This window comes from Camellia sinensis, chromosome 8 (assembly GCF_055761805.1).
Source record: "Camellia sinensis isolate YWXY chromosome 8, ASM5576180v1, whole genome shotgun sequence".
In the NCBI taxonomy this organism is placed as follows: domain Eukaryota; kingdom Viridiplantae; phylum Streptophyta; class Magnoliopsida; order Ericales; family Theaceae; genus Camellia; species Camellia sinensis.
Genome location: NC_138968.1, coordinates 35108797 through 35133030, shown reverse-complemented (window position 1 = coordinate 35133030; position 24234 = coordinate 35108797). Strand labels below are relative to the sequence as shown.

Here is a 24234-nt window from a genome sequence, read left to right as displayed (position 1 = left end):
GATTTTAAAAACACACTTTGTGAGATCCCCTAAGTTCTGTGTAGTATGGAAAGGCTAAATAATAAAACAATAACAAACATATGAATTGATCAAATACAACACAATTACAGGCCAGAAATAAATGGCACACTGGTAGAAGGCAACCATGACTGACCAGCTATAAAATTTGCAACACTAAACTGTGATGCTTCAATTGCGCTAGATATGACTCGATAACCACCCCATTTTACTCTTTCACTAGTCGAAGAACCAAGGTCAGAGTTTTTATATTCTCCATAATACAGAGTATTTAGAGCAAAGTTACCATCCCATTCTAACTAGCCTGTTGGATCAACCAATGTGTCAAGGTAAGTTTGTAGATAAACAGTATGCGAATATTCCATCCAAGGCCTTCCTAGATATGTCTTGAATGAGCTAAGTACCGGTTTTAGGTCGGATGAAGCCATGACTTGAGAATTATGAATTGAAATGCCAGTATTTTGGTTAGGATCAGTTCGCCCTTGTGCTGTTACAGTATTTTGTTGCCCACTCATTGGTTTTCTAGCATATATCATGCAATTTTGGAGAACTACCACTGCATTTCCAAATATGAAATCTACCGTGCCATAAATATGGAATCCTTTGTAAAATTGTTGTTGAGAATGAACATAGAGTGTATCTTGGTATCCTTTAAAACCACAACGGCAGAAAATTGAGAGATCACAGCCAAATCGGAGTGCTACAGCTAGGTGGTTTTGTGGCCCAACTGTGTTACGGAATGTTATATCACGAGCAATGAATCCTCCGCCAATAACCGCTACAAATAAAATATGTTATCAATAATTAGTAATTGTTTACTCCATGGTTTGAAATGTTATCTATAAACAAAGTAATGTTGTGATCTCTAATTGTCCTTTCAAATTAAGCTAATAAAAGCTTATGCTTCTACAGCTACAAAGAAAATATGTTATCAATAATTAGTAATTGTTTACTCCATGGTTTGAAATGTTATCTATAAACAAAGTAATGTTGTGATCTCTAATTGTCCTTTCAAATTAAGCTAATAAAAGCTTATGCTTCTACAGCGGCTGAACTTTCACACTGTAAATAAAAAAATTTAATTAATTCACTAATTTATTTTTCATAATGATGGAAACTTTAAATTGACAATGAAGAACTCTAGACTTTATAATATGTATATATATAAAAGATTTGTTCAAAACATATAGCCGGCATTATAAATTGATTATATATTCATCTATGCAATCAACTGTGGAATGAAATGCCATCAACAAAGAATCCTTCACCACTTTTTTTTTTTTTTTGATCAGCAAAGAAAGATCAACTTTATTGATGAAGATTCAACAAATACAGATGAAACCATCAACAAAGAAGGATGAAACACACCAAAGGATGGTGAGGTACCATCCAGAATACAATCAAGCAAAAGCAACAAAAACAACAAAACTACTCTCCACCTAGAAAAACAAAACAGCCACACACCAAACAAATAAAAACTAACAGAACCACCACTATGACCCTATCACCCCCCACTTCCACCAAACTACAGTATAATAGAAGCACCCAACACCACCGATGATATTAAGACAAAGAGACATACCTGATTTGTTGCAACCTCCGAATGATGTCCTGGACTGAATAAGAACACCCTTTTGAATGAGCTTTGACCCAGAAAGCCACTCTAGCCAAAATCAACTCACAGAATTCTGCAAGGCAAAGCTGCTTCCCAGAGAAAACTACTTCATTTCTGAGTTTCCAAGTAGACCACATGACAGCCAAAGGAATAACTTTCCAAATTCTATCTTCAAACTTTCTCCACTTAAATCCCATCCACCAATGGAATAACCCTTCAACATTGCCAGGCACAGCCCACTGAATCCCCCACCAGTTTAGCACTGTAGACCAAACTTGCCAAACAAAAGGGCACCAAAGAAGAACATGATTAACTGTTTCAGCACCATTCCTGCAAAGAACACAATCAATGGAAGCACTTTGGTTGAGAACGCCAATCTTTTGCAGAAACATGGTTGTTTTCAATCTACCTCTCCACGCTAACCAACCAAGGAACTGAACTTTCGGAGGGGCCAAATTATACCATAACAGCCCAGTGCACAGAATTGAAGGACTATCTGCACAAACCTTTGAAAGGGAGGATATAGAGAATTGTTCTGATGAACAAGCCAGCCACTTCAAACAATCTTCATTGTCCCCAGCCCCCAACTCTGCTTGATTGACTAAGGTAACTAACCTTTCCAACTCCTCAGCCTCCCACGCAAACAACATTCTGCGAAACTTAAAATTCCATACCCCCAATAATCTTTTCCTTTCCAACAATGCACTTAAAGTTATATCTTTTTCTGTTGATAGTCGAAACAGCCTAGGGAATAATTCCATGAAACACTGATGCCCACTCCAGTGATCCACCCAAACCTGAATCCTGCCCCCATTTCCCACAACCAGCTTAACGTTATCAAGAAAGGTACTCTTCAATTGAGGGTTTGATTGGGCAACCCTTAATATCCCGCCCCATACCTTAGATAGTTATTCATCAGAGCTAAGAAAAGGCAACCATTTCCCACCATTATACGGGTATCTACTGCACAAAACCCTTTTCCATAAGGATTTATCTTCAACACCAAATCTCCACCACCATTTCGCTAGCAGATAGTCATTCACATCCTGGATCCTTCTAATTCCCAGTCCACCTTGGTCCCTTTTTTTAGTAATCTCCTCCCATTTAACCAGATGAATCTTCCGTCTTAATTCAGACCCTCCCCACAAGAAAGCTGCCCTCAAACTCTCAATTGTCTTAGTCACGGAATGGGGCATCTTAAAGATGGATAAGTAGTACACCGGTAAGCTGGAAAGAACAGACTTGATGAGACTCAGACGACCCCCAAAAGAAAGAAGTTTCCTTTTCCAAGATGCTAATTTGGCCCTGATTTTATCGATTACTGGTTTCCAAGTTTTCTTTAATCTAGGGCTAGCACCAAGAGGCAACCCAAGATAAGCTAGAGGAAGACTTTGATTTTGGCAATTAAGCACACCAGCACAGTCCTTAACCAGCTGCACATTCACACCAATTCCACAAACATAGCTTTTATGGAAATTTATTTTCAGCCTTGACACTAATTGGAAACATCTCAAAATTCGTTTTAATGCTACAACCTCCCCCACATCAGCCCTGCAAAAAATTATAGTGTCGTCGGCGAACTGTAAATGTGAAACAGTTGTGCTTGCCCCCTCCTGACCAATAACAACACCTGTGATAATACCAGATTCACCTGCCCTTTTAATCAACATATTTAAACCCTCTGCAACCAGGTTAAAAAGGAAAGGTGACAAGGGATCACCCTGCCTGAGGCCTTTTTCAGGGCTAAATTCCGCCGTAGGAGACCCATTAACTAGTACAGAAACTTTAGGAGTACACACACACTCCTGAATCCATTTTCTCCATCTGACTCCAAATCCAAACCTACACATCATATACAGAAGGCAATCCCAATTCACAGAGTCATATGCTTTTTCGAAATCTAATTTCAAAATCAAACCAGACTGACAACTTCTTTTCCACCAATCAACTACTTCATTTGCGATCAAGACCCCATCCAAAATATTCCTCCCCCCCAGGAAAGCGGATTGAGCCTCCCCAATAACCCTAGAAATCACTTGCCTCAACCTATTAGAAAGGACTTTAGCAAGAATTTTATACATAGAGCCAATTAGACTAATTGGCCTATACTCCGATATGCTAACTGGATCCTCAACTTTTGGAATAAGAGTGACAAAAGAGCTGTTAATACCACCAGCCAATTTTCCATTCTCATGAAATTCATTGAAAAACCTCAACACATCAGACTTAAGGACCTTCCAGCACTTTTGAAAACACAGAAGGTTAAAACCATCAGGACCAGGCGCTTTATTCCCATCACAGTTCTTAACAGCAGCCCACACCTCCTCCTCTGTGAATCTTGCTTCAAGACCTTCAGCATCACCATCACTACCAATAGATTTAAACTGACCAACCAGCTTAGGCCTAAACCTCCATTGTTCAGAGAACACGTGCTTGAAATGAGTAAAGACTTCAGACTTCACTCTATGCGGGTCCTCATACAACACCCCACCCACAGATATAGAATTTAGCAAGTTCCTGCTTTTTCTCCTAGACGCCACAATATGAAAAAATCTCGTATTCCTGTCCCCCAACAGACTCCAGTTCATCCTTGACTTTTGAAGCCACAGCCATTCTTGTTTCTTATTCAACGACCAAACTTCTTTTCTGAGCTGCCTTCTCCGATCTACTTCCACATTAGATAACTCCCTAGACTCAGCCAATAAATCCAGATTATGTAACTCAGATTCAGTAGCCTTCACTAAGTGTGCCACATTCCCAAACACTTCAAGATTCCAACTCTTTAGCACCCGACGAAGATTTTTAAGCTTCTCCTGAATAACAAAACCAGCCCATCCACAAATTTCTGGATCTACCCAAGAAGACTTAATTATAGACAAGAACTGAGGATGCAAAATCCACGCATTAACAAACCGAAACGGTCTAGGACCCCAATCCTTGCTATCTTCCATGAGAAGAAGAGGGCAATGATCAGAAAGCCCTCTAGGAAGACCCCATAATGTAAAGTTAAACTTTTCCAGCCACTCTGAAGAAAGTAGAATTCTATCAATCCTACTCCAGCTGCCCCTCACACTTGAGTTACTCCAAGTAAATTGTCTACCCTGCATGGGCACATCATATAGTTCAACACCTTCAATAAATTCATTAAACTCCCTCATCCCTTTGTCTCTCCTCAAACACCCCTTCCTTTCCCCCATACTTCTAACCTCATTAAAATCCCCCCCTACACACCAAGGATCTACATACTGAGCCTTTAAGTTCCGCAGTGTATTCCAGACAGCACCCCTTCGAGTTACATCATTTGGAGCATAAACATTGACGAAAACACAATTGAAACAAGGAAGGATCGTACCTGAAAGAATTAAGAAATTTCTTGAGCTGCAACACATAGCAAGTGAAAACACACTGGCCTTCCAAACACATAACACGCCACCAGAGAAACCATCAGCGTCAACAGACATATATTCCAAATCATCATATGGCCAAATAGACTTGACCAATTCTTCGGACATTCCGACCTTTTTTGTTTCTTGCAAGAACAGGACATCAACCATCCTCTCCTGTACTATATTTCTAATTTTCCTTCGCTTCTCAGAACGCCCAATACCCCTTATATTCCAAGACAATAACTTCATTATAAACATTCAAACACCTAACCATCACCTAGTGGGTGCTTGTGATCAATCACCAACAGCCACCTGAGCTGCTTTTCTTGCGTCTTCCTCTTCAAGCTCAACAATTTTCCGAACCACCTCTTCTTCCTTGCCCAAAAAATCAATCCCCAAAGCTTTACCCATTTTGACTGTTTCCAACGCCTCAGCTATGAGGACATTGCTCATAGCCGAAACCTGTCCAGGTGGTTTCTGCCGTGACAGAACAGCTGCTGCAACTCGAAAAGCCGGGCCCTTGTGCCAATTCGCCTTAGAAGAAGATCCACCACCTCTTGACACACCCTGTTGCTTTTGACAAGCACTCCCTCTCCTTTTTTCTTTCCCCGAACCAGCATCTCCAAGAGCCCTAATTTGGGATTGAATTCTGTTAGATTTTGATCCCTTCTTTAACAACAGCTCACCAGATTCAGCCCCAGCTACGTTTGAATAAATTCTGTCATGGGCCTGATCCACTGAACAACTAACAAGGGACTGACCCAACCCCACAGAAATATTATTGGGCTTACTTAAGCCCATATTCACTTGGTTGTTAATGGACTTACTTAAAACCAAACTTAACGGGGCTTTATTCAACACAACCTCTAAATTTATTCCAGGCCTATTAACAGCATCCCCACTCAGACTGTTCATATACCCAGGTGTAAGAACCTTTTCTACCTCGTCATCCACACTGCTGCCCTTTACACTCTGCATCGCCAGCATTCCATCTTCCTCTGCATGTTTTTCATGAATCTCAGCCACCTTTGTGTTTCCCCCACATTTACTAGCCGATTCCACCACAATGGATGGAAATGAATCGACTTTCTGACCTCCACTAACATTAGCCCCACTAAATGACACCTCATTCCGTTGATCATCTGCCACCTCATCTTCAACAGCCCCTTCATGAGACACATCACCAGCCACCTCAACATCATCTTCCTCATCACAGGTTCCATGTTCACCAACCATCTGCTCGAGCTTGTTTGAGCTATGACAATCATGAAAGGCACACTTACAATCCTCCTGCACTACTTTGGTCACCATGACTTGTTCCTCACACACCCTTACAGGGTATCTCCTATCTCCACTTAAAACCAAAATACTTGAATTGATAGACTCCATGAATTTAGTGGCTATTTTAACTCTACCACATGAGAATGAGGACAATTGCACTGTTTCATCATCTACCTTAAGAACCTCCCCCCAGATTCTACCAATCTTCATAAAATTGTCCGCACTCCACAGGTTAAAAGGTACACCATAACAGCATATCCATACTTCTCTTTCCTGCTCAATATAATCCCCTTTCTTCCACTCTGCTACTGATTCACACCATTCCTTCCAACAATCCTGAAGTAGTAATTGATTTTCCTCCAAATAAGCTCTAGAAGAAAAAGAAACAATGGCTTGTCTTCCCCCACCCCCTTTCCGTACTATTACCTCACCAGACCCCTTAGCCAACACTGCCATCCTAAATTCTGAAAAGACATGATAACTTCTCAACTTTACAATAAGACTGTCGTAAAGCCAACCATTCCCTGCTTCTGTGACAATAATCTCATGCTTTACCACCTCACGACACTGCCCACCTTGGACTGCATCAGCATAAGACTTTACACCAATATCTACCAACTCCGAGCGCCTTGTATGCTTGGTTGTAGTTGTTCGGTCAAGTAAATTCTTTAACCGTCTTGCTCCTTCTGTTCCTCTACCCACTGCTGGGGCCTTTCTTTCAAACTCTGCTGTCTTCACCTTAAGGGCTTTGTCATCGCACCACAAGCCATTGGCCTTTTGAATGGCCACTGAGGCAGCAACACTACAACCATACCTGACAAATCCAAACCTTGATTTAGTTGCTTTCCTAGTCTTATTCGGGATAAACACATCTCTAACAACTCCAAATTTCCCAAACAGGGAATGCAGATCCTTCGGGCTCATAGACCGTGGAATATTATCAACGAACACAGTATAGATCTCATCTCCCCTGGTATTGATCAACTTTCCTTTACCCGCAGACATTCCTCGTCCATAGACCACCGGTTGCCATCCACCTTTACCCGCAGACATACTTAATAATAAAGTGGAGTTATTCCTCGGGCTTATTATTCATTGTGATTGAGTACTTCGTTGAAATTAAGAATCCTTCACCACTGACAGCTGAATGTCACAATTTTTATGAAAACATTACCAAGACAATTTGAAGTGAATATCAAATTAAGTAAATTTAATTTTGAAAAAAACAGAATAATGAAAAGTAGCATGCTTTTTCCTTTACATTTAATATGGGAGTAGTAAACAATCAATTTTATGCATGAATTTTTGTACTTCTCTGCAAAAAAATTAGATGTTAGACTAAGTAAAAATAAATAAATAGACACATAAACTTGAAAATCGCCTAACATTTGAAATGTGAGTATTGAATTTATTTTGTGCATCGCCCACACCAAAACAAGTATTAAATCTACATCATAAATTCAGATGTTAGAAATTCTTTTTAATCTCTCTTCTTCTTTTTTTCTTTTTTTTATGCATAGAATTTTTTATTTTCATATTATTATTTTAACTAATTAATCTATATATATGAAATTTAAACAAGAATTGCTATTTTCATAGTGAAATTCTCTTCAATAGATGGTTATCACTCCTTTTTGGTTAACCTCATCGCTTAAGAAATACATACCAACTAAGGGATTGTTTGTTAAAGCTTTTGAGGGTGATTATAACTTATTTTGATTTGAGAGTCTATGTCAGATTGCTTGGTGCAGTTTCTGCTTATAACTTATTAGGCAGAAATAGCTTCAATAAACTGATTATTTAAAAACTCGAGTAGGGGTGCTTTTAACTTTTGCTTTCTGATTATAAACTTTTAACTTAAAAAAAGTTCCATCAAACATGGCCTTAGTTGCACACGCATCAAGCCAAACTAAGTTGGCAAGAAAACAACACTAGAATAAAAACACCCAAAATAAAGTACGAAGCTTTAGCACCTAATATCTCTTCATCAAATCTCGCAGTGTATCAATAGCTATACTAATCAGACGTTCCATGGCAAGTGATCCCATATGTACGTTTGTTACTACACTAAATAATATTTTTAACATTTCTTTTTGACATATTAAAAAGGTAATAAATCTGATAAAATCAAATGCTTTCATTATATTTTGTTATGCACTTATGATGTCGATCGATTGTGTTCTTTGTCGTGAGTATGGCCAAAATAACAGTTGTTTTGGCTTTTACTTATTAATATAAAAATATGTTAAAAAATATTTTTACAAAATTATAAGAGAGAGGAGATCCTTACCAACAGTTGCAGAATTGAAGGTGTGGGGACATATTTTCTGAATACCAACACGTGGCATGGTGACGCCGACGTGTCAGCCGAGGTGCCACGTGCCCTGGTAGTTAAGCCGAGGCAATCTCGGAGAAGCCGAGGTCATCTCCGAAGATGTCAGAATCCGAAGATAAGGGACAAGAGTCCTGAAGCAAAGAGGGGACTTAATTAAGATAAGGATAAACCTCTTAGGGAGTTTATCTCTATCTCCTAAAGAGTCCAGAGTAAGTACTAAGATTGGGGTACATAGAAGTCATATTTCTAGTTGGACTTGGATTAAGTATATTATAAAAGAGAGGCACCCCCGTGGGTCTAAGGTATGTAATTCATACTTTGAGTATTCAGTTTAATACTTGATTATCCTTGAGAAACATACTGACTTGATCGTCGGAGTGCCCCCGGGTGGAAGAACCACCGCCGGAGCTTTTCCTTTCTGTTACAGGTTGCTGGAGCCATCTATTCTGCCGGTGCTTTGCTGCTGATCACTAAACGGGCAGTGTGGTCAGATTTTTACCCACACAATTTGGCGCCGTCTGTGGGAACGAAGGAAGAATAGATGGCCACTAACGGACAACAGGAAAATATTGGGGATGACGCTCCCACTGGGAGTGGCAGACCAATTGGCCTCGACATTGAAGGAGACAACCACAATTCAGAAGCCCGTGGCCAGGGCCACAGGGAAAACGACGTAAACCTGGAAGGCGACACGTCAAAAAGAACAAACCAAGGAACGTACTACAATGAAGATAACCTCCAGACATGGAGGGACAGGTGCCTACGGAGGGATGAGGAAGTAAAAGAGTTGGCGGACAAGTTGGCAGACCTTCAGTCAGTCGTCAACTTCATGATGCAAAACAATGTAATGCAACCACCATACCCACTGCAAGATACGCCGATACCAGCGACCAATACCCAAAAGGGCGGAAGAAAAACAATCCCCGAGGTTCCTCAGCATACCAGGAGTGGAAGGCACTCTCACCGGCCTTCCAGGGAAGTCGGGCGAGAAAAGCCGAGGCAAGAAGAGTCCCGAAGGACGCAACACATGAAGAATCCAGACCCCAAAGAACATCGACATGTTCAGGGGCAAATACTCCACTTTGACACAACCCATGAAGAAAGACCCAAACGGACCCACCTCGAGGCCGAAAGCAGTGTGCCAAAAAGATTAAAATCCAGAGACAGCCGAGCTCCAGGGAGGAGCAAAGAAGACCTAAGGGACTACCTCAAAAGGAGGCAGCAGAACGCGGAAGCCGAGGTAAACTCTCCGGTAAAACCAAAGACAGCCTTCTCGGTGGAACTGGACAAATTCGAACCACCCAAAAGATTCAGTATGCCGAGGTTTCAAATCTATGATGGTAAGTCAGATCCAAACTTTCATGTCGGGCTGTACCTAAATTCAATGGCATTATATAGCGGGAACGAGCCGTTGCTCTGCAAAGTATTCCCCTCATCCTTTGGGGAAATTGCATCTGATTGGTTCCATAAGTTACCAAAAGGAAGCATAAAGACATGGGAAGGCTTGGCCGAGATGTTTGTGGCCAGGTTCGTGACCAACAAGCTACAACCCCTGAGGGTTGATGCTTTGATGGCCCTAAGAATAACCAAGGAAGAAGGCCTTAGGGCCTATGCGAAGAGGTACTACGAGGTGTTCAACCGAATACCTGAATGCAACCAGGAAGTAGCAGTCGTGTCTTTCAAGAACGGCCTGAAAGATGACTGCCCACTACGGAAGTCTTTGGCAAAAACATTGCCAAAAAGCATGGAAGAACTCATGGCAAGAATTGAGAAATACGCCAGGGCCGAGGAAGATACGTCGGGAAACAAAGAGGTGAAGCAAGAAAAGGGAAACGGCTCGCCAAAGCGAGGCCGAGTCAACAATGGACCCACCAGACAAGAAATAGAATTAAGAAATAAACAGGCGGTAACCACGGTATTCCGGATCCCAATCCATAAAATCTTGGATCGGATTCGAAATCAACCATATTTCAGGGCTCCGGAAAGAGCACCAGGGGAATTCATGGGAAGAAACGTCGGCAGACGTTGCGCCTACCACAATGAAGAAGGGCATCCAACTCAAGGTTGCAGAGCCTTAAAAGCACACTTGGAGGACCTAGTAAGGCAAGGCCTCCTGAGGGACCTGGTCGATGAGGCCAGAACAAGGGAAGAACAGGCAAGGTTGCCTCAAGCACCAGCAGCACCCCCTCCCCCAGCACAGCTACCACAGGCAGGAGAACCAAGGGTGGTCAATGTGATCCACTCAAGGGTCAACGAAAACGAAGTCAGAGGAGAAACCCAGAGGGTAAGACATTTACAGCATATCTACCAAGTTGGGGACAAGAGACATCGGCCAGAAGAATGCCAAGGGCCAATGATAGCCTTTACCGAAGCCGACCTAGAATTGGTCCAACATCCGCATAATGATGCCTTGGTAGTATCCCTCCAGGTTGGGGAGTGCCAAGTAAAACGCATCCTAATAGACCAAGGCAGCTCCTGTGATATCATGTACGTCAGATGTTACAAAGAGCTAGGCTTCACCCCGATGACCTAGAGCAATCCAGCGGCCCGATGGTCGGCTTTAATGGAACGCCGACATGGCCACTGGGTGCGACAAGCTTGGAGGTACAAGCCGGCACTAAGAAGATCAGGACAGAATTCCTGGTTATTGACACACCCTCACCATACAACATCATCCTTGGAAGACCGTGGTTGCATGCAATGGGGGCAGTTCCCTCGACGTTGCATCAACTACTCCGGTTCCCAACAGAGCATGGGATTGAAGAAGTCAGAGGGGATCAACTACAAGCCAAAAATTGCTCCATGGCAGCAATAAAGTCCACCTGTAGTATACGGGAGCCAAAGAAAGCAGAAGTTGAAGATGAGGACATAGAAGTCCTGGAAGATGTTGGGAAAGAACCAGCCGAGAAAAGCGAAGAGGTGCTAAAGAAAATCCTCGTCCAGGAGGGCGACGAAGAACGATTTTTTCTTCTCGGCTCCGGCTTAGCCAGAGAAGAGGAAAAGGAACTGGAAGATTTTTTAAGGGCAAACATAGAGGCGTTCGCCTGGACACCCTATGAAATGCCTGGCATTGACCCCGAGGTCACTTGCCACAGTCTGAACGTCGACAAATCGGCAAAACCAGTGATTCAACGAGCCAGAAGGCCAACGTTATTGCACGTCGAAGCAGTGGAAGAGGAGGTAGACAGACTCCTTGACGCCAGGGCCATCCGAGAAGTTCAGTACCCGACATGGCTGTCCAACACAGTAGTAGTAAAAAAGAAGAATGGCAAGTGGAGGGTTTGTGTAGATTTTACCAGCCTCAACAAGGCTTGCCCAAAAGACAGCTTTCCTCTGCCCAAAATCGACCAACTGGTAGACGCCACCTCGGGACATGAAAGGATGAGTTTTTTAGATGCATACAGAGGGTACCACCAGATTGCTATGTACCCTCCAGATGAGGAGAAAACCGCGTTCATCACCCCGAAAGGCCTGTACTGTTACAGGGTAATGCCTTTCGGGCTGAAAAACGCTGGAGCAACCTATCAGAGGTTAGTGACAAAGATGTTTAAACACCTGGTTGGCAAAACGGTGGAAGTTTACATCGATGACATGGTCGTAAAGACCAAGAAATCAGAAGGTCATCTTGCCGACCTAAAAGAGGTCTTTAACATACTCAAACGATATCGGCTCCGACTCAACGCCTCGAAGTGTGCCTTCGGAGTTGGGTCAGGTAAATTTCTAGGGTATCTGGTAACAAGAAAGGGCATTGAAGCCAGCCCAGACCAAATCAAGGCCATCCTGGAACTACAGAGTCCAACATCGGCAAAGCAAGTTCAAGTGCTCACTGGAAGGGCCGCAGCCCTGAACCGATTCATCAGCAGAAGCTCAGACAAGTGCAGACCCTTCTTCAACCTGGTGAAAAAAGCCACAGACTTCCTGTGGACGGAAGAATGTGAAGCTGCCTTAGCCGACCTGAAAAAGTACCTGACCACAACCCCGGTCCTTTCTAACCCAGTCCTAGGGGAGGAATTATTTTTATACTTAGCAGTCTCTGAACACGCAGTCAGTGCAGTGCTAATCCGAGAGGAAAAAGGGGAGCAGAAGGCTGTCTATTATGTAAGCAAGACTTTGGCTAACGCGGAAACAAGGTACCTTCCACTGGAAAAATTAATGCTAGCCTTGGTAATGGCCTCAAAGAAATTGAGCCATTACTTTCAGGCACACAAGATTGTGATTCTAACAGAGCACCCATTGAAGTCCTTATTACATCAAGGAGACTTAACAGGAAGGATAGCAAAATGGGCAGTAACACTGGGCCAGTTTGACCTGGAATTCAGGCCAAGAACAGCAATAAAAGGCCAAGTTTTGGCCGACTTCGTCGCAGAACTCACACCTGAAGCCATCACATCTCAGGCTCCGTCGAGCCGAGATAAGCATCACCCCGACAAACAAAAAGAAACCCAGTCAAAGACAAAACAGCAAGAGAAAGAAAAGCTCAGACCATGCAGCATCTACATCGGCGATTCGTTCAGACTATTTGTCGATGGAAGTTCAAACCGCCAGGGAGCAGGAGCAGGAGTACTGCTGATATCTCCAGATGGAGAAATTGTAGAACAGTCCATCCGGCTGGGGTTCAAAGCCTCCAATAATGAAGCGGAATATGAGGCCTTAATTGCAGGACTAAAGTTAGCAGCAGCAGCAGAGGCAGACGAGGTAATTGTTTTTTGTGATTCACAATTAATTGTTAACCAGTCAACAGGAGAATTTGCAGCCAGAGACGAAAGAATGTCGGCATATGCAAAGGAAGTCATCCGACTGGCGGCCCTATTCCAGAACTGCAGATTACTCCAAGTAAGCCGAGATGACAACACCCACGCCGACGCGTTAGCCAACCTGGCCAGCTCAATTCAAACTGGAAAAACAAGGACAATTATGATCGACTACATGTCGGCCCCGAGCATAGATAAACAGAACATCGAGCAAGAAGCAATGTGCGTGGGCTTTGGACCAAGTTGGATGGATGCAATCATTGCATTCCTAAAAGAGGGGAAGCTGCCAGCAGACCATAAAGAAGAACATAAAATTAGGCTGAAATCGGCCAGATTCAGTCTAACAGCGGAAGGCCATCTCTACAGGAGGTCCTTCACTGGACCACTTTTAAGGTGCGTACACCCTTTACAGGTTGAAGATTTTCTTTATGAGCTTCATGAAGGAATTTGTGGAAGCCATACTGGGGGCAGATCGTTAGCCCATAGGGCCATTACCCAAGGGTATTGGTGGCCCTACATGCAAAAGGATGCCGAAGCCTATGTAAAGAAGTGTGAGCAATGTCAAAAGTTTGCACCTCTGATACATCAGCCAGCTGCCGACCTAAACCCAGTATCCAGCCCTTGGTCGTTTGCCCAATGGGGCATGGATCTGGTTGGACAACTTCCCCAAGCAACTGGGCAAAGAAAATATTTACTGGTAGCAACAGACTACTTCACAAAATGGATAGAGGCAGAACCTCTTGCCAAAATCCGAGATGTGGATGTCAAGAATTTTATCTGGAGAAACATAATCACCAGATTTGGGATTCCAAGAGCAATAGTTGCCGACAACGGAACACAGTTCGACAGCAGACTTATCAAAAACTTTTGTGCAAAATTCAAGATCAAGAACTATTTCTCAACCCCAAGTTTTCCTCAAAGCAATGGGCAAGCAGAGGCGTCCAACAAAGTAATCCTGGATGGAATAAAGAAGAGGCTCCAGGCAGCAAAAGGAAAGTGGGTGGACGAGCTGCCCAACGTACTTTGGGCATATCGGACTACGCCGAGAAGATCAACAGGAGAATCCCCCTTTGCCATGGCCTATGGCACAGAAGCAGTCATCCCATTGGAGATCGGCATCCCAGGGATCAGAACCCAGGGAGTAGAGAATGGCACCAATGACATACTCTTAGCCCGAGACCTGGATTTACTAGAAGAACGAAGAGAGAAGGCTGCAATTCAGCTTGCAGTATACCAGCAACAACTTGCCAGAGCTTACAACAAGAAAGTTAATCCAAGGGATTTTCAAGTTGGCGACTTAGTCCTAAGAAAAGTCGTCAGGAACAAGAAGGATCCCAGGGAGGGCAAGCTTGGCCCAAACTGGGAAGGACCCTACAGAGTTACTTCAGTATTAGGCAATGGAGCATATCGGCTTGAAGACAATGAGGGCAAAGCATTGCCCAGACCTTGGAATACATGTAATTTGAAATTCTTCTATCATTAAAAAAACATCATTGTTTGGCCGATATTATCAATAAAGTCTTTTCAGAATTCTCTCAACATGTATGATTGATGTTTATTGAAGACATATCAAACTCAGGCAAACTAAGCCGATGTTATTCCTTAATCCACTTGTTGAAATTTGTAGCAATTTACAAGTTGGAATTAAGCTGATTCCTTATCTTCACTTGTTGAAATTTGTAGCAATTTACAAGTTGAAGTTAAGCCGATGTTATTCCTTGATCCACTTGTTGAAATTTGTAGCAATTTACAAGTTGGAATCAAGCTGATTCCTTATCTTCACTTGTTGAAATTTGTAGCAATTTACAAGTTGAAGATAAGCCGATGTTATTCCTTGATCCACTTGTTGAAATTTGTAGCAATTTACAAGTTGGAATCAAGCTGATTCCTTATCTTCACTTGTTGAAATTTGTAGCAATTTACAAGTTGAAGATAAGCCGATGTTATTCCTTGATCCACTTGTTGAAATTTGTAGCAATTTACAAGTTGGAATCAAGCTGATTCCTTATCTTCACTTGTTGAAATTTGTAGCAATTTACAAGTTAAAGATAAGCCGATGTTATTCCTTGATCCACTTGTTGAAATTTGTAGCAATTTACAAGTTGGAATCAAGCTGATTCCTTATCTTCACTTGTTGAAATTTGTAGCAATTTACAAGTTGAAGATAAGCCGATGTTATTCCTTAATTCACTTGTTGAAATTTGTAGCAATTTACAAGTTGGAATTAAGCTGATTCCTTATCTTCACTTGTTGAAATTTGTAGCAATTTACAAGTTGAAGATAGGCCGAGGTTATTGCTTAAGTTTTCATAGCAATATATGGGTTGTTTAAACCCTAGAGAAGATGCTTAACACTTGTTCAAATTTGTAGCAATTTACAAGTTTATGTTAAGCCGACGTATGATCACCCACTGAGGAATACAGAAAATTAACGGGTTGAAGCAAAGGTTAAGTATATTGTTTAGACACTTGTTGAAATTTGTAGCAATTTACAAATAGATTAGAACGAAATCATTATTTAAATACTTGTTGAAAACTTGAAAAAAAAGATGGCAAAAGTATACATTGAGTAGTATATGTTTTGTGCTTATCAAAATTTATACAAGGTTTGCAGGTCAGTATCTTGCCGAAGTAAAAGCTTTGCAGTTATACCCGAGGTATGTAACCCCGAGAAGATTGCACAAAGAAAGCAGAAAGCAAGCAAAAATTTCTAAGTATAGAACTACGCAGAAGCAAACAACAGAACATCATAAGATTGAAATATCCATAGCAAGAACAGTTGCAATTACATACTGAAAAAGGCACATCGGCCATAAGAAGGAATATACATTGTCCGGGAATTAAAAGAAAAAACAAAGTCCAAAATCCAGAAAAGAAAGAAGGGAAAATCAAGACTCTTGAACATCAGCAGCAGCAGGAACTGGAACCTCGGATGGTTCAGCTGGAATCTCCTCGGCCACTTTCTCCGCTTGTATTTCGGCATCTATCTCTGCCAATGTTGTGTCAAGACTTCTTTCAGTCAGAAGGAGGTCCGATGGTAGATACCCTTGAACAGACTCCCTGGGCACTTCCTCAGCATCATCACCCCCCTCATCTTGAGTTAAGTCCATAACCAGTTCAGCGGGAGGAGGGGACTTGACTTCGGCAGCATTCTTGGGTTTTCTCACCAAGGCCTCACCATCATCTTTTTCTTCATCTTCCTCCTCGGCCTCGGACTCTGATTCACCTTCAGGAGGAGGTGGAGGAAATGGTAACGGAATAGCATCGGCCTGACGCAATGGCAAGTCAGCAGGAAGGTCAAGCTTCTTTATCAAGGACATCCAACCAAGGGAAAATCCCCTGTTACATGCCTGCCTGACTTGAAGCTTGTAGTCTTCTGCAACGTCGGCCATACCTTGAGCATAGGCCTTTTCATCGGCCTCTTTGGTGGCCAAAACTTGTTGTAGTTCTTTCTCCGCTTGGGCCTTCTGAACCTCGGCCTCTCTTTTCTCGGCCTCAGCAACCTTTTTAACGGCCTCAGCAGCCTCGGCCTTCTCAAGAGCTAGAGTTTGAACCTTAGTTGCAGCCTCGGCTTGATCCTCCAATTTTTTCATTTTTGCTTCAAGAGACCTGATCTCTCTCTTCATAGAAGATGCTTCCCTCTTCATGTCAACCAACCTTTGACGATTTTCAAAGGCTTGCATGGAAAATGAGTGGGCATGCTGAATGGCCTGCAAAAAGAACAGAAATGTGAGACAGTACTCTCAGTGAAGAACGGAAGAAAGAATCACAAGTACAGATAGAAATACTCACTTGAGTAGAGTGTTGGAGCATCAGAGCGTAATTTTCATATTCGCTAAACTTGGCATTTCGCTCCAAGTCATTTGGTAGAAGAAGAGCAGTACTAAGGGCGACAGCGACGTTGATATCATCAGCACTTTCACTAGCCATGATAGGCCTATCCTCCAGGGATAGATCAGGGGCCCAGGGGACGTCGGACTTCTTCGAAGCCGAGGTCGTCGTAGACGATGACCTTGGCCTCTTTGTTTGTACAGACCCTGAGGGTTGGCCCTCAGCAGACCTTTTGGTTGAAGTAGAGGCTGATTTTTTGCTTTCAGCCAGCTGCGAAATCGGCAGAGCATCCTCAGCCTCGGCATCTGTAGCCTTGGCCTTAGGCTGAGCCTTTTTTACCCTCTTCGGTTTGGGTGGAAGCATTGTTTGCGTTGGTGCGGCTTCGGCGTCAGTTGGAATGTCGGCAAGAAGATCTTGGACGACAGGCTTTGGACGAACCATTTCGGCTGTTTTTACAAGCTTTCTTCGGCGTCTACGTTCTGGAATTGGTATTAAGTAGGGGGCCGAAGTTGATGGAAGGTCGGCTGGGGCAGATGTGGATTCTTGATCCGTTCGGGATGTAGAAGCAGTTAAGGTTGTGGCTGTAGGTGGAGAAAGGCTCTTTTTCCTTTTTCTTGGGACGTCGGGTAAGGTGGATTTGTATGTAGGGATGAAGTTTAGTAATACTGGGGCTTTTCGTTTATGGATTGGGAGGCCAAGAAGTGTTTTCAGATCTGTTCCTGGGAAGAAGGATTGGCGAAAATTTTTCGGTGGCTGATGAAGATCTGCAAAGAAACAGACGTCAGAAATAAAGTATTAAAATCTTAAGTAAAAACAACTAAGTGTTGACTCAGGGCTCTTACTCTTGCCCTCTGTAAGTGTTCGAGGAAGAGGGTAGAGGTGGACATCTTCATCTGGGCCAAATTCCCAATTTCCAGAAGCAATGAGAAAATCATCTCCAGCCCCCTTGTTGGAGTCTGGGAGGTCGGCTATAATTTTGTACTGAGTGGATCTCGGCTTAAGGTAATAGACAAAACCCCTATCCTTCAGATCGAGAGGACACATGGTATAACAATATTGAAGGTCGGCTAGGGTGATTCTAAGGTTTTCTTGCCTAGCTAAGGCAATAATACCGTTAATTACCCTATAGGAGTTGATAGTAAGTTGCATAGGGTTCAGCTTATAGAAATGGAGAACTTGACGAAAAAGGGGATCGAGTGGAAGCCGAAGTCCACATTCGGTAAAAGTAACTATTGGAAAGGGCATTGTATGATCTGTGGGCATGATGGTATCATTATCCCCAGCCAATTTAAGATGAACATCGGCTGGGATAGAGAATTCTTGTCTAAAGTATTCAAGTTTTGTTGGGGTATTCACCCTATGCCTCCACATACCCATTATGTTGGCTTAAACTAAGAGGAATCTGTTTCAGAAGGTGGGCGTTTTTCAGGTTTCCCTAAAGATTAAGGGTTCTACAGACAAATCCCAAATCTATGAACTATGAAGATAAAGATCGAGGGCACAGATCTGGGACAGATACAAAAAAGAAGAAAACAAAGACGAAGTTTCAGATTCAAGAACAGAGGTATAGTTCTCAGAAGCAATAGAAATACAGAAAAAATCAAGAAACAGCGGCAAAGAGAATGATGAAAAAGCATAGAAGCTCAAAGTATAGCCACAAATTCAAGAGACAAATAAATCCCAAACCTCGAACAAAATCAGTAATGGCAGTAGACAGACAAAAGCACATAAAGAGAATTGAAGAATTAAAAGAAAGGGTCTTACCAGAACAAATGAAGCCAAGGCAGTGCTCACCGAACCCAGAAACCAGTTGCAACAACAAAGAGGGCTTTTGCAAGAATGAAGGATCAAAAGCAGTTCCAGAAGAAAGTTTGAAGCAATGGCGGATTCGAAGAAGAAAAAGCTTTCAGAAAAAGAGAGAACGAGAAGACAGAATGAAAAAGTGAAGGAAAAGAAGAGGCAAAAAAGAGTTTTGTCAAAAATTTGAAACGGCGGCAAAAATAGGGCAATTATTGCGCCTAGAGCAACGCACGCGTCAGACGGCGCAGACGAACGAACAGACGGCTTCAGGCGCGTCACTGACACGCTCCAATAAAGACGAAACACGTAAAAGAAACAGTTGGATATGCATGACAGCTCATGCGCGTAGGGGAGTACGACCGAAGCCTTGTTCTCCGAAGAGAACACGTCGGCTGAAAGAAGATAATCTTGGCAAAACAGTTTTTTTGAGCCATTGCTCAGAAAAGAAGTGACAAAATTTCGGAATAGATTCCATCACCTCAGAATGCCGAGGTAATGGAACCTAGGGGGCAGTTGTGGGGACATATTTTCTGAATACCAACACGTGGCATGGTGACGCCGACGTGTCAGCCGAGGTGCCACGTGCCCTGGTAGTTAAGCCGAGGTAATCTCGGAGAAGCCGAGGTCATCTCCGAAGATGTCGGAATCCGAAGATAAGGGACAAGAGTCCTGAAGCAAAGAGGGGACTTAATTAAGATAAGGATAAACCTCTTAGGGAGTTTATCTCTATCTCCTAAAGAGTCCAGAGTAAGTACTAAGATTGGGGTACATAGAAGTCATATTTCTAGTTGGACTTGGATTAAGTATATTATTAAAGAGAGGCACCCCCGTGGGTCTAAGGTATGTAATTCATACTTTGAGTATTCAGTTTAATACTTGATTATCCTTGAGAAACATACTGACTTGATCGTCGGAGTGCCCCCGGGTGGAAGAACCACCGCCGGAGCTTTTCCTTTCTGTTACAGGTTGCTGGAGCCATCTATTCTACCGGTGTTTTGCTGCTGATCACTAAACGGGCAGTGTGGTCAGATTTTTACCCACACAGAAGGTGGTGGAACCTCCTCCCATGCTTCGACTGCCAGTGATAATGGTGTTTTTCAATCCATCGCCAAGGAGCGTAATATTCTTCATGTTGTCGCCAATATCAATATTTTCCTGATAAACACCACTTTTCACATGTATAACAAATCTCCCACTGCCACTCCAGCTTGAGCCACCACGAGATTTGCTGCTGGAGAGGACGATTGCAACAACTTGCGATTTCCAGGTGAAACCCAAGTCACCTTCTTCATACGTTTGTTTCTAAGTCGAGCCATTGTTAATAGCCAAAGTGTTGCTGATTAGCTTCGAAACATTGTTCGACATGAGAGGCAACATCAAGTCTGAGACACCTAACTCGATGAGCCCAGCTCGACAAGTCTCAAGATTTGTCAAAGCCGTGCTGAGCCATGTCTGAGCATCAAAATCAGAACATTTTGTGTTCGGGTCTAGTGTATTGTTGAGTTGGAGAATTGTCCTCTCATAGAGCTTCAAACAATCAGACCATGCATTCTTTTCGGGCTCATTGCGACATTTGGACCCGAGCCCACTTAGTGTGAATCTCGGCACTGAGAGCTCTCTCCATGGCTATTTGCGTGGCCATCTTTCTGAACTCAGATTTTTGTTTGGGTACAAAATTGTGAGAGCCATTGCTCATGAAGTATTTGCATGGTTCGGGATATGGGGTTTTGTTGCACCACTGGTTTACGTCCTCGGAGGCGACAGATGATGAGGCAGAGGAGAGGAATAAAGAGAAGGATACAAAGACTATGAATAATAATTCAAACTTGATTGCCATTGTTGGGTGGTTTGTTTGTTGGGTGATTTGTTTTCTTGAACTTGGTTCTATAGGTTGTTAAGGTTGCCTCTTTATATAGTTAAAAGACTAATGCTAGAGATCATAAAAAAAAATATTATGAAAATAATTATGAAAGATTCTCCACCGTTAGATTTTACATACAATAAAACCCCACACATTAATCTAAAGATAAAAAATCTTCATGAAGCATTTCATGGTATTTTTTTTTTTGATCCCTAATATTATTCTAGTTGAAATATGGGTAACAGGTTGGCTAGGGATGGCAATTTGAAACCGACCCGACGGGGATCCCCGATCCCGACTCCGATTTAAGCAATTTGTCCCCGAAAAATACCCCCGACGAGGAGGGAACGGTATTTGAAAATCAATTCCCGATCTGTTTCGGGCCCGGGACGGTGATCAGTGCTCAAGCCCCGGCCCGGCCTCGTCCCCGGCCCCGAATTTCCTCGAAATGAAATTACTTTTATACCCCTTGTATATATATATAATAAACCAAACCCTAAACCGTGCGTCACTCTCTCACTCTCACTTTCGTCCTTCTCTCTCTCTCTCAACTCTCGCCCTCTCACAGCAGTAGCCTCTCGTTCTTCTATGTCTCTCACAGCACAACCACCGTCGATCTCACTCTCAACTCTCACTCTCACCGACACTCCTCCCTCACCGCTGCTGTGCTCCCTCACCGCCGATCGTCCCACTCTCTCTCACACATACAACGGCGACGGCGACGGCTCATCCTCACTTTAGCACTAGCATCACGACTACAACTCACCGACGGCTCATCCTCGCCATAGCCTCTCACAGTCGACCTCGCCGCAGCCTCTCCCTATACTCAGATTATGATGACAAATCTGTTAGATCTGTTAGATTTTTTATTTTTATTTTAAATCTGTTGATTATTTTTTTTAATTTAGATCTGTTAGGTTTTCAGATTATTTTTTTTTAATTTAAATCTGTTGATGATGATGATCTGATCTTGTTTGTTGTTGTTGAATATGAATCTATGGTTGAAATTTTTTTGGGACTGAAATTTTTGGGACTGAAATTTGAATCAGATTTGGGACTGATTTTTTTTTTTTTTTTGGTCGGGGAATTTTCGGGGTCGGGGAAACCCGATCCCCGTTAGGGGGCGGGGGCGGGGGCGGGGGCGGGGGCAGGGCCGGTGATAGCTTCCCCGTCGGGGATCAGGGTCGGGACCAGGGGAATTTCCACCGTCGGGGATCGGGGACGGGGAGGGCGATTCCCGGCCCCGCCCCGCCCCATTGCCATTCCTAAGGTTGGCCACCCTAGGAATTTGTGTTAGGATATTAGTCATTAAAAGTCATAAGTTATAAAATTCAATGAATACTTTTCGACTTATTCATAAAATCTAACGAATTTTTATGATAAAATTGCATTAATTTTTAATCAGGAGAGTAGTATTATTTTAATTCAAAAATTAAATTAATTTTTCAAATTCAATAAGGTAACAATCTATCTATCTGTACTATTATATATATGACCACATGACTTGGCATCTAATAGTGTGGTGGCTTTTTTTTTTATCTGGTGACAAATTTTCCTATCCTAAAATAAAAAATAATATTCAAAGATGTGAGTAAGATTTGAACCCAATATCTTAAGTTTATTAAGAACATTCTTACCATTTAGATAACATACATATTATAATATTAATTTCTTTATTATTTGCTTTTATGTTTACTTATCTGAATTGCACATGCATTGTGTGTGTCATCCACCAGTCTATTAAAAGGAGTTGGGTTGTCTTGTTTGGACCCGTGGAGCCCATCACGGTCCCGTTTTGATTATCTCAATTGTTCATTTTTTAGCCACTCTGTATAGATCGTCTACACAAAAAATAAAATCAATTGGGGGTAAAAAAAAAAAGAAAAAGAAAGAAACTTACCAATTTGTCCTATTATTTAATTTAATTATAAGTCATGACTGATAAATTTATCACTGTAGTTTTATTGAAAGAAAAAGAAGAGAGACTGATAAATTTATCACTGTAAATTTATTCATAAAAATAAGAGAGACCACTAAATTTATCATTTACGATCCTGACTGATAAATTTATCATTGTAAATTTATTCATAAAAATAAAAGAGACTGATAAATTTATCGTTTGATAAATTTATCAATAGGATTTAATGAGTAACAAGTCCCAAAAATAAAGAGTAATTAATAATTTATCCTAAAAAATAATATGTTATTATGCATCAATATAACCAGCAGCTAAGGGTCCTAATAGTGAAAGACCACCAAATTGGACTACACGTGAAGGCTGTTCATAATAAAGTGTACAGTGTGTCCAAAATGCATCCTCTTAGAATATCACATATGCACTAAAAAAAATTTCAAATTCAGGTATTCAATTAACAACCATAGAGTCCATGTAGAGCCATCCATGCAGGTTGGCTTGAGTTTAACATGACAAGTAAACAAAGTACAAATAACAAGTAAACAATGGTCGTGTCCGGTAGGGTTTATTTCAAGTTTATTTTAACTTTTAGTTTAATTTAAGCTATTTTGATATGTTTAGTTTAGTTTAACAATACAACTTATAGCTTTTTATAAGTAAAAAATCAACTTATTCTTTGGGTAGGGAAGGAGAAACTTAATTTATAAGTCAAAAATTAGTTTATGTTCACAGCTATGGCCCTGTTTGGTAGGGCTTATTTCAAACTTATTTCAGTTTTTAGCTTAATTTAAGCTATTTTGATGTGTTTGGTTCAGCTTAACAATACAGCTTATAACTTTTTGTCAACCAAAAATCAACTTATTTTTTGAGTGGGGGAGGAGAAGCTTAATTTATAAGTCAAAAATCAGCTTGCGAGTTTGCAAATATTTTTATTTTATTTAATGGGTTTGAATTGGATGAAATTTGACAATAATTTATTATTATTTTATTATTACATTTTGGATGAATGTAAAAGTTAATAAATAATTACTTCTAGGTAAGTTTAGGATTTTGAATGATTTTACTTTAATTGTATTATTGGGTAGTGAATGATTTTGATAATTTAGTTTAGGATTTTGAAATGTATGCTTGTGTTAGTTTATGATTTTATTTAAAAGTTTAGGATTTTGAATGATTTTCTTGTGTTAAAAACTGATTTTGTTATGTTTTTAATTTTATAAGTTTTAATTTATTAATTATAAATATTGAGCATTTTAGAAAATGGGGGAAAATGGCCCAAACTAAATATTTACAAAACTGGAAAAAAAAAAGTCCAAAACTAAATTTTTAAAGAAAATAGTCCAATCCGCGAATCCTATCTGCACGAACCGCAATCCACACTATGGGCGGTTGCGGGTTCAATTTTTCCTAAACCGCACATATGTGGACGGGTCCTAACCACA

At 41.6% G+C, this 24234-nt stretch overlaps 1 pseudogene; it reads right to left on the bottom strand.

Moving 5' to 3' along the window:
* Window positions 1-104: 104 nt before the first annotated feature.
* Window positions 105-20658, bottom strand: LOC114303270 (pectinesterase 2-like; annotated as a pseudogene).
* Between the last annotated feature and the right edge of the window lie 3576 nt (window positions 20659-24234).